Raw genomic sequence first — 11,936 nt, 5'->3', positions numbered from 1 at the left:
AGCGTTAGTGGCGAGTTGCTTAAATTTATTTTTAATTTTCAAACTTATTCTCGAATTAAAAGAAATAAAAATCAATAAATCCATACTTTTGTGATCAAAAATTTTCAGCCTATTACATCAATATTGTTACAAGTCAAGTATAAACACCCACTAAATGTTAAATAATATTACATATCACTGTATTTCCTCACTGGGGGAACGTTAATATTTCTACGGCGCCGCGCCACGATTAAGGCACCCACAGCACAAATGCAAATACATAAAACCATGCATAATAAGTGCAATCACATACACATACATAATACATATGTAAGTATGTATATATGTATGCGCTATATGCCGCTAGTTGATTTGAAAAGCAAGTGAGCATATGGTTTAACATGCAGCCGCGCTTGTGTGGGAGAAAGCATCCGCCAGATAAAAACAAAAGCGAAATCGGAGAAAAGAACAGCGCCGCCACAACAATGACTTGTGAGTAGAAACAAAACAATGCAAAACAACAACAATGCAAKAACAAAAACAATGACTTACGAGTAAATACAGTGAAYGGAAAGAGYATTAGCAGTCAAATAGTTRTAYRWACRTACMTACATACRGTAGTAATAAACATGTGCATGTGCATATAGTACATACATATATATAACATATTTGTGTGTGAGACGTAAGCCGCTGCATAGCGCTGCAGCAGTCATTCACCTCACTGTCAGCACATCAATGATATACACTGGGGCAAAGATTTGTGGGTTCAAGGATGGACCCATACAACGAGAGAGAGAGAGAAACTTCAATTGTTAGTCAACTTTCAATCAAAAGGAACTTAAAGAATTCTGAAGTATGTAGCTTCAGTAGAGCCAACTTGTAAGAAAATGGAGTTAATGTCTCAGTTAWTTTAGTTTTGGAACCGAATTAAGACAAACTAACTCAAGCCATGGACAACATAGGGTGCAGAAAATCATATATGAGTTCACATCAATAAATTTGTTAGTAAAATAAAATATAACCACTTATTATTGTATCGCTATTCGTTTATTCGATTACATGTCACTTATGACAGTTGTTCGTTCGATTCGAAACTTTCACAGTTTTGACGAGTCAAATACAGCTTCGGTCCTCGCTGAAATGCCTCAACAAGTTCAACGACACAAAAAAATATACTAAACTATTTATAAAATTTCTAACACTTTTTTATTAATTTCSCTGAAAGTGTTTCTTTTTCACAAAACTCCATTAAAAACCTACCGCAATGYGCCTCCAATATGCTGCACTCTGTCAACACGGCATGCCGTAGGGCAGGCGTTCAAATGTTTTACAGCGCTGTGTAGCGCAATTGCCGACGTCAGTATGCCTTTTCTTAGCTCTCCACTTTGCTGCCAAGACAATGACATACAAACAAACGCGAAGTAGTAAGAAATCATAAGGAAAATCCCCCACAATGCAAGTGAGTGCCATTAGCGGAAGTGCAATGCCGCTGGCTGTGGCTTTCGAAAGGGGCACATAGGAGGACACACGAAACCATACAACTCGTTTAAGTTTACTAGCAGTCAGACGAAAAGCGGCTGACTGACTCACTAGCTCTTATTTCACCTAGAGCCAACAGATGCCTGTATATATGTATATAGTGTGGAAATAATTATGGTAATGGCAACAAAATGCGGCTAAGCTGCCATACACAAGCATAAACAATCGTCTGTATGCGCGCGGGTACTCGCTTGTTGCAACATGCCGTGTCAAAGTGCAACGTCACAACAGCTTAAATAGCTTTAGTTGGATTCTTGTCAAACTTTTTTTTTTTTTTTTTTTTGTAAGTTATATATTTTTATTTGCCTTTGGTTTATCTTTTTGTAGTTTGACCTGAAAGGAAACAGTTCGGGCATTTTGCTGCAAACAACTCAGGTATTATCTGCCAAAAATAAAATATATTTCTTTTTACAAGTGAGTGCTTATATATACATATAAATAGTTGCTATTAGTTAAATTGAAAATGCTTTATAGTCATGTATACTTGTATTTTATGTCACAAGCAAAAAAAAATATGACTAAAGAGGAATGCGTAAGCTCCACAAAGTGGTGTCTAAAACGSCATGTAGGCTGATTTGGCAAGTTTAGTTCTTCATGCTTTTATATTCTCTGTAAATTTAGAACTTAAGTTTCCAGTTAAGCTAATTGCATAAAATATTTTTTTTGACAAATTCTGCTCATAAATCAAAGAAAATTCGTTTTAGATTACTACAGTGATTATACGGGGTGTCCCAAGAATAATTCAAAAATTAAATTTTCCGCCATTTCAATAACTCTTCACAGTTTACGAAKTTATACACTATTCCTACCATATCGAGTAACACGCCATTTTTGTTAAGCCTAAAATGTCCGCTGTCGACTTGTATTTCTAGGGTTGTCAAAACTTTGCTGCATAAATGGAGAAAAATTTAACTATTTTTTTTCTAATTTTAGGCCACCCTGTATTTAATTCAAATATGCGTTAATTTCGTTCGATTTTCACAATGTACAATCAGAGTAGTTGCGTAACCTCACATACCAAATTTGATTGAAAATGACAGAGCAGTTTCTGAGAGATGGRATCTTACCTAAGGGTGGGCGGTGCACTTGCCACGCCTGTTTTTTCCCACCACCTTGGTTATGAAATATAAGCTTTTGCTGCATTTAGAAAGTGAGTTTTCGCACTTTTCAATATTACCGTTATATTGGGAATGAACTTGGTTTTTATTCGATTTACCCATTTTTAAAATGAGTTCTTCCTAGCAAATTAGGTTRAGTTACGTACATTGAACTAATGTGAGTCCTGTAGTAATTAGYTTGTAGAATATGTATAGAATTATATATACCAAAGTTATCAGGGTGACGAGTAGAGTTGAAATCCGAAKGTCTGTCTGTTCGTCCGTCCGTGCAAACTGTAACTTGAGTAAAAATTGAGATATCRTGATGAAACTTGGTACACGTATTTCTTGGCTCCATAAGAAGGTTAACTTCGAAGATGGGCAAAATCGGCTCACTGCCACGCCCACAAAATGGCGGAAACCGAAAACATATAAAGTGTCATAACGAAGCCATAAATAAAGCTTTTAAAATGAAACTTGACACAAAGGATCGCATTAGGGAGGGGCATATTTAAACGTAATTTTTTTGGAAAAGTGGGCGTGGCCCCGCCCCCTACTAACTTTTTTGTACATATCTCAAAACCTACTATAGCTATGTCAACCAAACTGTATAGAGTAGTTTCTTTTAGGCATTTCCATATACAGTTTAAAAATGGAAGAGATCGGATAATAACCACGCCCACCTCCCATACAAAGGTTATGTTGAAAATCACTAAAAGTGYGTTAACCGACTAAYAAAAAACGTCAGAAACAMTAAATTTTACGGAAGAAATGTCAGAAGGAAGCTGCATCCAGGCTTTTTTTAAAATTTAAAATGGGCGTGGCGTCGCCCACTTATGAACCAAAAACCATATCTCAGGAAGTACTCGACCGATTTCAATGATATATATAATATTTTCTTAACACCCTGATGACATGTACCAAATATGGATGAAATCGGTTCAAAACAACGCCTGAAATCTCGATTATCACTTTATCATGCGAGAGTATAAAATGTTCGGTAACACCCGAACTTAGCCCTTCCTTACTTGTTTTAATTTAGAAATGGTTTGAAAAATATCAGAAATAAKTAGCAATAGATAAAATAGACTAGTCAAATAACAACTAAAAAATTTCTATTACAATTTTTTGATGTTTTGCGGCGTTTGGAAAACGCTTCTGATGTATTGACCAGGTTACAATTGTTCGTATCGGAACTTTTTAATATTTTGTGTTTATTAAATGACTTAATTTGGTTTAATTTTAACAATATATATTATCGAAACACCATTTCAAATTTATTCAACGCTTTTTTAGACGTTTAAACACATAAATGGGTTTTRAATTTTTAGTCAAAAACTTTACTATTACTCATCTTTATTTTTCGAAAAATATATTCTCAAAACACTTACCCAAAAACACCRAATTTCAAGCTTTTTCAGTCATTAATCATCAAATAAGCAACAACACACACAGTAATTTCAACAAATAATTCAAATATTTATACGAAATACGGCTCAGTATTGCGCAAAAAAGATTAGTTCAACTTTTTTTTTATTTTCAAACAAATAAAACACAGGCACAAATATTGAAATAGACGCACTAATAAAAATAAACACTTTTTTTCGCCACTTAGAAAGAAAAAACTTTTTCGGCACCTTTTGGTTGCTATTCTTTCACACACTAATTAGTGACAGGCGCTGTGCAACAACAAACACTAGTCAGAAAATAAATATTTTTAATTTTCAATAATTTGCGTAAACTCGCACTTGCCACATATCCAACACATTATTTTCGAAGAGATAATAATTTTAATTTTTCAAACATTTTAACGAGTATTTTTTTATTTTATATTAGCATGATCTTTAATCTTTTCGATAACGTACCGTGTCTCCGTGTCTCGGTATTTGACTACCGCGTAGCCCGGCGTTTTCTTCGTATCTGCAGCAGCTGGATGCAGCCGTCGAGCTGTTTAGCAGCCGGTAGATGCTGAATGCTGAGCTAGTGATGCTAAGATCAGTGAGATCTACAGTGAGAGCGACACCGCGCTCAGCAACAAAAACAACAGAGCGACACGTGCTATGCGCGCATGTGAAATGTGGTGAAGATCACTGGGTCGCTGCTGGTATGCTGTGCCCTCTTATGATTTTTTTTTTTCTCTTAAACAGTCATATGCTACTCTTTACTCAAAGCTCACAAGCAGCGGAAGTATTTTCGTAGCTTTTGGCTGGATGTTGTCAAGGTTTCTACTTATTCCTCCACTTGTTACAYCACACTTGCTTTTCGTGTTCTATGCTCGGAAGTGCGACAACTTTTTGGCACCACGGCTACCGACTTACAATTGAACAATTTACCGCTACTGTTGATCGTTTTATAAGGATATTGGMTACGGCGGCTCGCTACTGATAGCGCTTAATCGAGCGATTACCTAAGATAATCTAAAAGTGTAACAWAACGATTATACATAAATACAGCTATTATCCAAATAATAGGATTGCTGTTGTAGACCTACTTCGCTTCGTTGTTGTCAATATAATTTTAACTGGTTTGTGTTCGTTGTTGGCATGTTTGAATTTTTGAACAAATTATGGAGGTTAGTTTTAGCGTTGGACTTGTTTCTGTTCCTGGACTTCATTTTTGGCTTTTCGGAATAATATTATCACAAAAAATTATTGCTTTCTACCACTGAAGCGCTGCAAAAGTATCTTGACCTCTATTATTTACTAAAGGGTTACATAGGTTCCCTCGGGTAAAAACAGGCTTTACGCAACAACCAAAAAAAAAATACATATTTTATTTTATTATTTTTATTATTACCAACATATGTATACTATTAACAAAAAATTCTGAAATTTTTGGAAAAAAACATTTTTAACTCGGCCATTTCGACGGCATTTCCGGTGACCCCTCGAAAAAGGATAGAGCCGCTTTGGCAATATAACTCCTTACAGCATCATCTAAGGTAAGAAAATATGTGTTTTAGTTAAAACCTTAACACTAAAGAATTTGGAAGAAGGAAAGAGAAACTGAACCGAAAATTAGATTTTTGGCTGATATCTTTACAAAAGAAAGATCGGTTGAGTAGTTCTCGAGAAATCTTGTCACACGACTTCAAAAACACAGATTCGAGAAAAACGCGTTTACAGACGGGGCACTTAGCCCAGCTCGTTCTCAAGGCTATATCTCCGAAACTATTACTCGGATTTTTAGAGGTGTTTTAGAATTTAATAAGACAATACAAWAATTCGACTTTTTGAAACCCGTAAACCCATGTAACCTCTTAACTTGTGGACGAATCAAGCTGATATATTATTTGACTTAAAAAGTTGCATGTGGTGTTATATGTCTTTGATGTTACACAGTTTAAGAAATTTATTAATGGCACTGATGTTATCGCTGTTTGTTGCTTTGAGAAGGTCGGAAGGTCTCTTATTCCCAAAGCTTGATTTCCTTAATACATGCAGTGCAGGACATTCATCGATGAGGTGAATGACTGATTGSGTGGGAGCGTTGCAATGGTGACAGCTTGGTTGATCGGTACCGTTAAGAATGTGGCTGTGAGTTCTTGTGGTGTGGCCTATTCTAAGACGAGTGAAGCCTATTCTTGATGTTGTGGCATGAGCAGTCCGATGGGTAGATAAGTTTCACACCAGTTGGGTTTTGATCTCTGTAGTGATGTTGGTAGCTAGTCCAATCTCAGAGATGTATATTATGGCAGTATTTTTTTATATGTTCTTTGATGTCTTTTGTAGTAAAGTGGGCTATCTCATTGCCGAATTTACTATGAAACTTTGCATAATGCAGTGGCAGCTGGTGGAATGAGTATAATGGTGAGCGCTTACTTTTCCTGCTATGCCATGGGACCAATACCATGAATCAAAAATATTGTGGATCAGTCCGGTTATATCAAAATTATGCCGGWAGCCATGCTTTTCTATGYTAACAGTGAAATTCCATTTTTGCTRGTAGATAGTGACACGAAACATACAAGCAAAGTTTCAAAAAGTGGTTCGCCGATAATACTATAGAAGTACCTGCTTTAACGGCCTACCCAGTCCTCAGATCTCGATCTAATTGAAAATTTTTAAGCAAAAATATAAACAGGAAGTCACKAATAAAGCCTACACAAATTTTGTGGACATTAGAAGCCGCTTAGTTCAAACCTGCCTCAATTTTTTTTTTGTTTTTTCTTTTTGAAAATTTGTTAATTGATAAGCATTGTATGCAATTTTGTGTTATATGAATTCTTAACAAAAAAAATCAGATTGCTAATAGGAGTGTATTTTAAGAATGCTATTTTTGTTATAATTTCATTATTAATATAATTTTTTTTTTTTTTTTTTTTTTTTTTTTTTTGCATTGCTCATGATGTAAGTTAAAAACTAGAAAAATTCGAAACAATTAAATCACATTTACAATATTTTTTTTTATTTTTTTTTGCAGTAATCATAAAGTTAATTTGCACTCCTATTATTTTGATAACAGCTGTTTACAGGTACTATGTATACGTTTAATTCGTGCGCTAGTAGCTGCTGCAACAACAAAAATGGTTTGCTGAAGTGAGCAAGGCCCGAAGAAGTATTAGGGTAAGATTAAGCGTCATTTTATATAGTTAAAATTAAATTGAAGAAAAAAATTAGCCATTAATATCGCTTATTAGGCTCATAAAGATTGGGACGCACGCTTTCATGTTTCCAAAAGTGGAACAACAGAGACTGCAAAGTTGTGCTATAAACGTAAGATATTGAAATGTAGTAGTAGAAACTTTTCAAAAGCAGCTTATATACCACTATGTGCAAAAAACCAGTAATCTCACTTGGCCGCAATACACTTGTGCCAATCTTTTCATCTTTTCACCAATCCTCGAAACAGTTGTCATTCCGGAATAGACTTCTATTCGCGTAGCGATTCACGTTTAATGTCTWCAAATGACTAAAACGATTTCTCCAGAGCGGTAGTTTGAAATTGCTGAGTAACCAGAAGCCACATGAAACTAAATCAGGGGACTCGATGGCTGCGGCACAATATTGGTTGATAATTTAAAAAATTKCCGAAGAATCAATGCAGCATGCGACGGCGCAACCAAGAGCTTTTGGCCCATAATTCCGGTCTTTTGCTAAGAATAGCTTCGCGCAAATGACGCATAATACTCAAATAGTATTCCTTGTTGACAGTTTGGCCGGTCGGAAGGAATTCAGATAATCAACGAAAGCGGTTAACATAACCTTGATTTTCGACCTGCTTTGAAGTATTTTTTCGGATTCAACTCATCTTTGCATAAACATAGATCGAAAAATTAACCAAAGGTCTTTTCCAACAGTCTAAACGTTTCGGCAGCAGAAATTTGATTCCGGACACAAAATTTAATGCAACTTCTTTGTTGAATAACTTCACTCAAATAGTTCTTCACTAATGAAGAAGGGCCTGGCTTCACTTGGAATATCTAATTGGCGCCACGTAGCGAAAAGAAGAAACGACCGGGCCGCGGTTGTTAACTCGGCTATAATTGCGTAAGCGGTAACTACGCTAATTAAGAAGAAGAAGAAGTCTTACTAATTTTTAATGTACCAAAACTGTGAAGTATATTTGTATACATAGTAAAAGAAATTTTTGAGCAAGCAAACCCCGAAATATATTCATAGAATTATTGCACTTTATCAATAAGCGTCTTGCTTTTTTGACGAATGACATCATATATTTATATTGGCATACATAYATAWWWAWWWATATRTACATATACAYATATGCTGTATAGTAAATTSTTATATTTATACCCTGAAAAGGATATATTAAATTTTCAATGAAGTTGTATGTATATGTATGCTAATTAGTCTTTCAGTTTATATGTTAATGATCAGAAATTTTGACACGTTCTTTTCACCCCAAGAAACTGTTCGTTTGACGGAAGCAAAGATATCCAAGCACTTAAGGCATAGCTGTTATAGAATTTGATTGATCAAATTCARATCCTTGAATGGAAAACGTTTCTTACTTGACAAGATATCTTCATCGAATTCGGCATAGAATAGTTTTCGAACAAATTGTTCAGATCGACACACCATGGCATTCAAACTGACTGATCGCAATCAAAATAGAGATTTTTTTTATACAATTTGTCGCCATGAGAAATGTGCCTTATAGCAAGTCCATTCGAAAAAAGCGTTTTCTGCTTGCTTTTCAATATTTTAATGTGATTATATCTGATAGACAACACCGCTAAACWTTTCTTACCACGTATGGATACTAAGCACATCGATGCTGTGTTTCTCCAATAGTCAAATGTGCTTAGGATTAAGATGCATAAAAAACATTTTTCGCTTGGCACTCAGTATAAGCTCTTCATTGTAACGGAAAGATCCTCCGCCTAACGGTTTTCTCTTATTTTCTTATCAGATAGAAAAATTTGTATCTCGCTTCCAACTGCATGAATAAATATTTTGTTTGGTGGATTCTTTAGGTAGTGAAATGATCTTCATAAAAGATTTTTTCATGACTAATATGCTTTCGGAATTATCAGAACGATTGTCGAAAGGCGACTTCTATTGCAATATTAGTCGAAAGAAGAGTCAACCACCTACGGAAATTAGTACTATATTGTCACCAAAATCAGATTTATTTTTGAAACAAAGCTCAAGGTCTATCAAGAAACAAGCGAATCATAGCTTAGAGCGAAAAAGTAAACACTAAATATTAATTGTCTGTTTTAGTAGGTTTTRCTACTAGCTGAGAGGAAACGTATGCTCACATTTCCACTCCCATCTCTGGCAATAAATATAATAAATAAGTCGAAACGAAAAAAAAATACAAAATTCGCTGAAGTCACAAACGGGACTTATAGCAGGTATATGGATAATTGGATAAGCATTGGCACGCTTGGGGTTTTCCAATAGGGCACTACAAAGGTAGGCCAATAGGAACAGTAAACGACGCCATACATATTCCCGTTCTTTTGACATTCCTTCTCAGTAAGGTTTGCCAACTCATTTTAGAAAGTTATACGATTCAACAACGAGTCGAAGTTATTRAAATTTACTACCGAAATGCGGTGTCTGTGGTCTTAACTTTAAGAGTTATTAGTGCAAAAGAAGCCTGTTAYGTCTATATATCCCATGCAAATTTTTATTTAAATACTTGCAATTGTAGTATTTTCGTTAGACCTGGTTAAAACAGGTAATAAAAAATTTGTTTCTACATTTTGAARCACCCATTAAACGTAAAAGATCTTAGCAATTGAATTAAGATTACAATGCTTAAAAAGTCGATACCAAATGTAGATTGGTCTGGTTACACTAACTTTTTTAACGTAAACCMTTTACATAGGTTGCCATATTCGAAAAAAATTTTGGTTATAGAAGATATTGTTATATCAAACCACCCACGTAGTGATAAAATATTAAATATTTTAAAATTTCTTGCATTTTGAAAGTTTTTATTGTTAAACGCGTTTTAACTTTCGTCCCAACTCTCCTAATGAAATTTCTCTCTTCAGCAAAAAAACAAAAAAATATATAAAAATTATTATATGCCAGTAATTTTTACATACTCAATACTTCAAAGTACCTATAGAAACATATATTCCTCTTACGCTGACATATTGTATTTAAGCAATGACCAATGATTGGATGAGTAGCAAAAATAAATGAACAAAAAAGGTAACTAAMTGCATTCAACCGCAACGGACTGTTTAGTTTAATTTACAAGCAAAATAAAACAAACTTAATGTCACTTTGCAAATAACTGAACTATTTACCCATCACTGTCGSCAAGTGCTCCGATTACTATGTGAGGTACAGTGTATTATTATGAAAGGTAATAAGTTAAAAAATTATTTTTCTTTTATCTAGTGAACAGTGAAGCGACCATTAAGGCTATCCGAAGCAACTACTTAGTGTCCACTGCGAAAGGTTATGCAAGCAGGCAATAACTAGACTCTACAACACTCCTCTCACCGAGTTACCTCAGTTGATGTCATCTGGGTACCCATTTATATAAAAATAAAAGGAAACGATAAAGCAAACGAGTGGGCAGCTGGGAAGAGAATTTTCACCATCAATGGTTGTTTGAGCAATGGCCCCTACTTAAAGACCTCAGGTCTTGGAATACTAACAACACAGAGTATGCTACAAAGTTACTTTGGAGAAGTGTTGATAGTCCACAGAACACCTCTAGTCAAAAGGAACTGAAACATTAACAAGGGCAGCTACCCTTGAAATCCCACTTTCAGCAAATTAGAAAAGTGGATTCGATGAAATGCAGAGCATGAGTGAATGAGAATGAGCCTATTATTTGGAACATAATCTTTGCAAATGCCCAGCCTTCAGTCCGATGAGAGGAGATATAACAACAACTCTCACTGTTCCAACTTAAATGCCAATTCGCAACCGGKGGTGGAAAAAATTCAGGTTTTTACGAAATCAACTCAGTTCCATCAGAAAGCTTAATTCGGTTACCACTTGGGTGAATAATCGGCCAAAWGATGGTTTCAATACGGCCGCTTACGGCCTGCCGGTCCTGCGCCTCCGTTTCCAACCAACTAAGTCTCCCAAGGATTATCTATGTTGTAATAGTAGTTAAACTACCTCAGCAACAGTAAATACATYTATAATTCTTCCCTCAAAATGGTTGTTTCTTCTTTGTTGATGTCATAAATCGCAAATGAAGTCGGCTCCAACTCAGTTCAAAATAKTTTATTGCGAAAAGACGATGATTCAGTCCTATCAAAAAGACAAGCTTATGAGTGGTACAAAACCTTCAAATACGGTGGAGAGATGATTGCAGATATGATTCGTACTGGACGACCCCCCGCGCTCTTCAATGGATGAAAATATTAGGTTGTCAAAAAAGTCTTGCGATATTTTGATTGAATTTTCAATTGTTCATAAAAATTTGTTTGATGACTCATGCCCAGCTCTTGACCGATGCTACGGCTGCTACTACGCCGGTCTCTTTCGACCAATTCAGCGATTTTATCGCAATTTTCGACGACAGGCCTTCCGGGGCGTGGCGCATCTTCGACCACCTCTACACCAGAACGAAACCGTTGAAACCATCGTTGTGCGGTGGAAATGGAAACTGTATTGAGTCCATAAACTGCACAAATTTTATTGGTGGCTCGAGATGCATTTTTGTACTGTAAAATATGACGTATTGCTTCAAGTTTGCGACACTATAACTCACGAACGACTTAGAAGAAACGACAATCAATCAAACACGTGTTAGCGCGTGAAATGAGCTTTCCAAAAAGGTATAGCATGACCCGATGCGACAAATAAAACTAGAACTACGCGCTCCCAGCGCCAACTATCGAAAATACCGCAAGACTCTTTTGACAACCTAATATTA

General features: G+C 35.6%; 1 protein-coding gene across 1 annotated transcript in view; it reads right to left on the bottom strand.

The window, feature by feature from the left end:
• The window catches only part of LOC108969661 (endoplasmic reticulum metallopeptidase 1), a 29,056-nt gene extending 24,420 nt beyond the window's left edge, over positions 1 to 4,636 (bottom strand). The window contains exon 1 of the mRNA XM_018934520.1: positions 4,007 to 4,636. The gene's annotated coding sequence lies outside the window, so the exon portion shown is untranslated. The remainder of the gene's footprint in view (positions 1 to 4,006) is intronic.
• Between the last annotated feature and the right edge of the window lie 7,300 nt (positions 4,637 to 11,936).

Source organism: Bactrocera latifrons, unplaced genomic scaffold (genome assembly GCF_001853355.1).
Source record: "Bactrocera latifrons isolate USDA-ARS-PBARC rearing strain unplaced genomic scaffold, ASM185335v1 scaffold_105, whole genome shotgun sequence".
NCBI classification, from domain to species: Eukaryota; Metazoa; Arthropoda; class Insecta; order Diptera; family Tephritidae; genus Bactrocera; species Bactrocera latifrons.
Note: the sequence above shows the minus strand (reverse complement) of the source record. Positions and strands in the feature narration are given on the sequence as shown.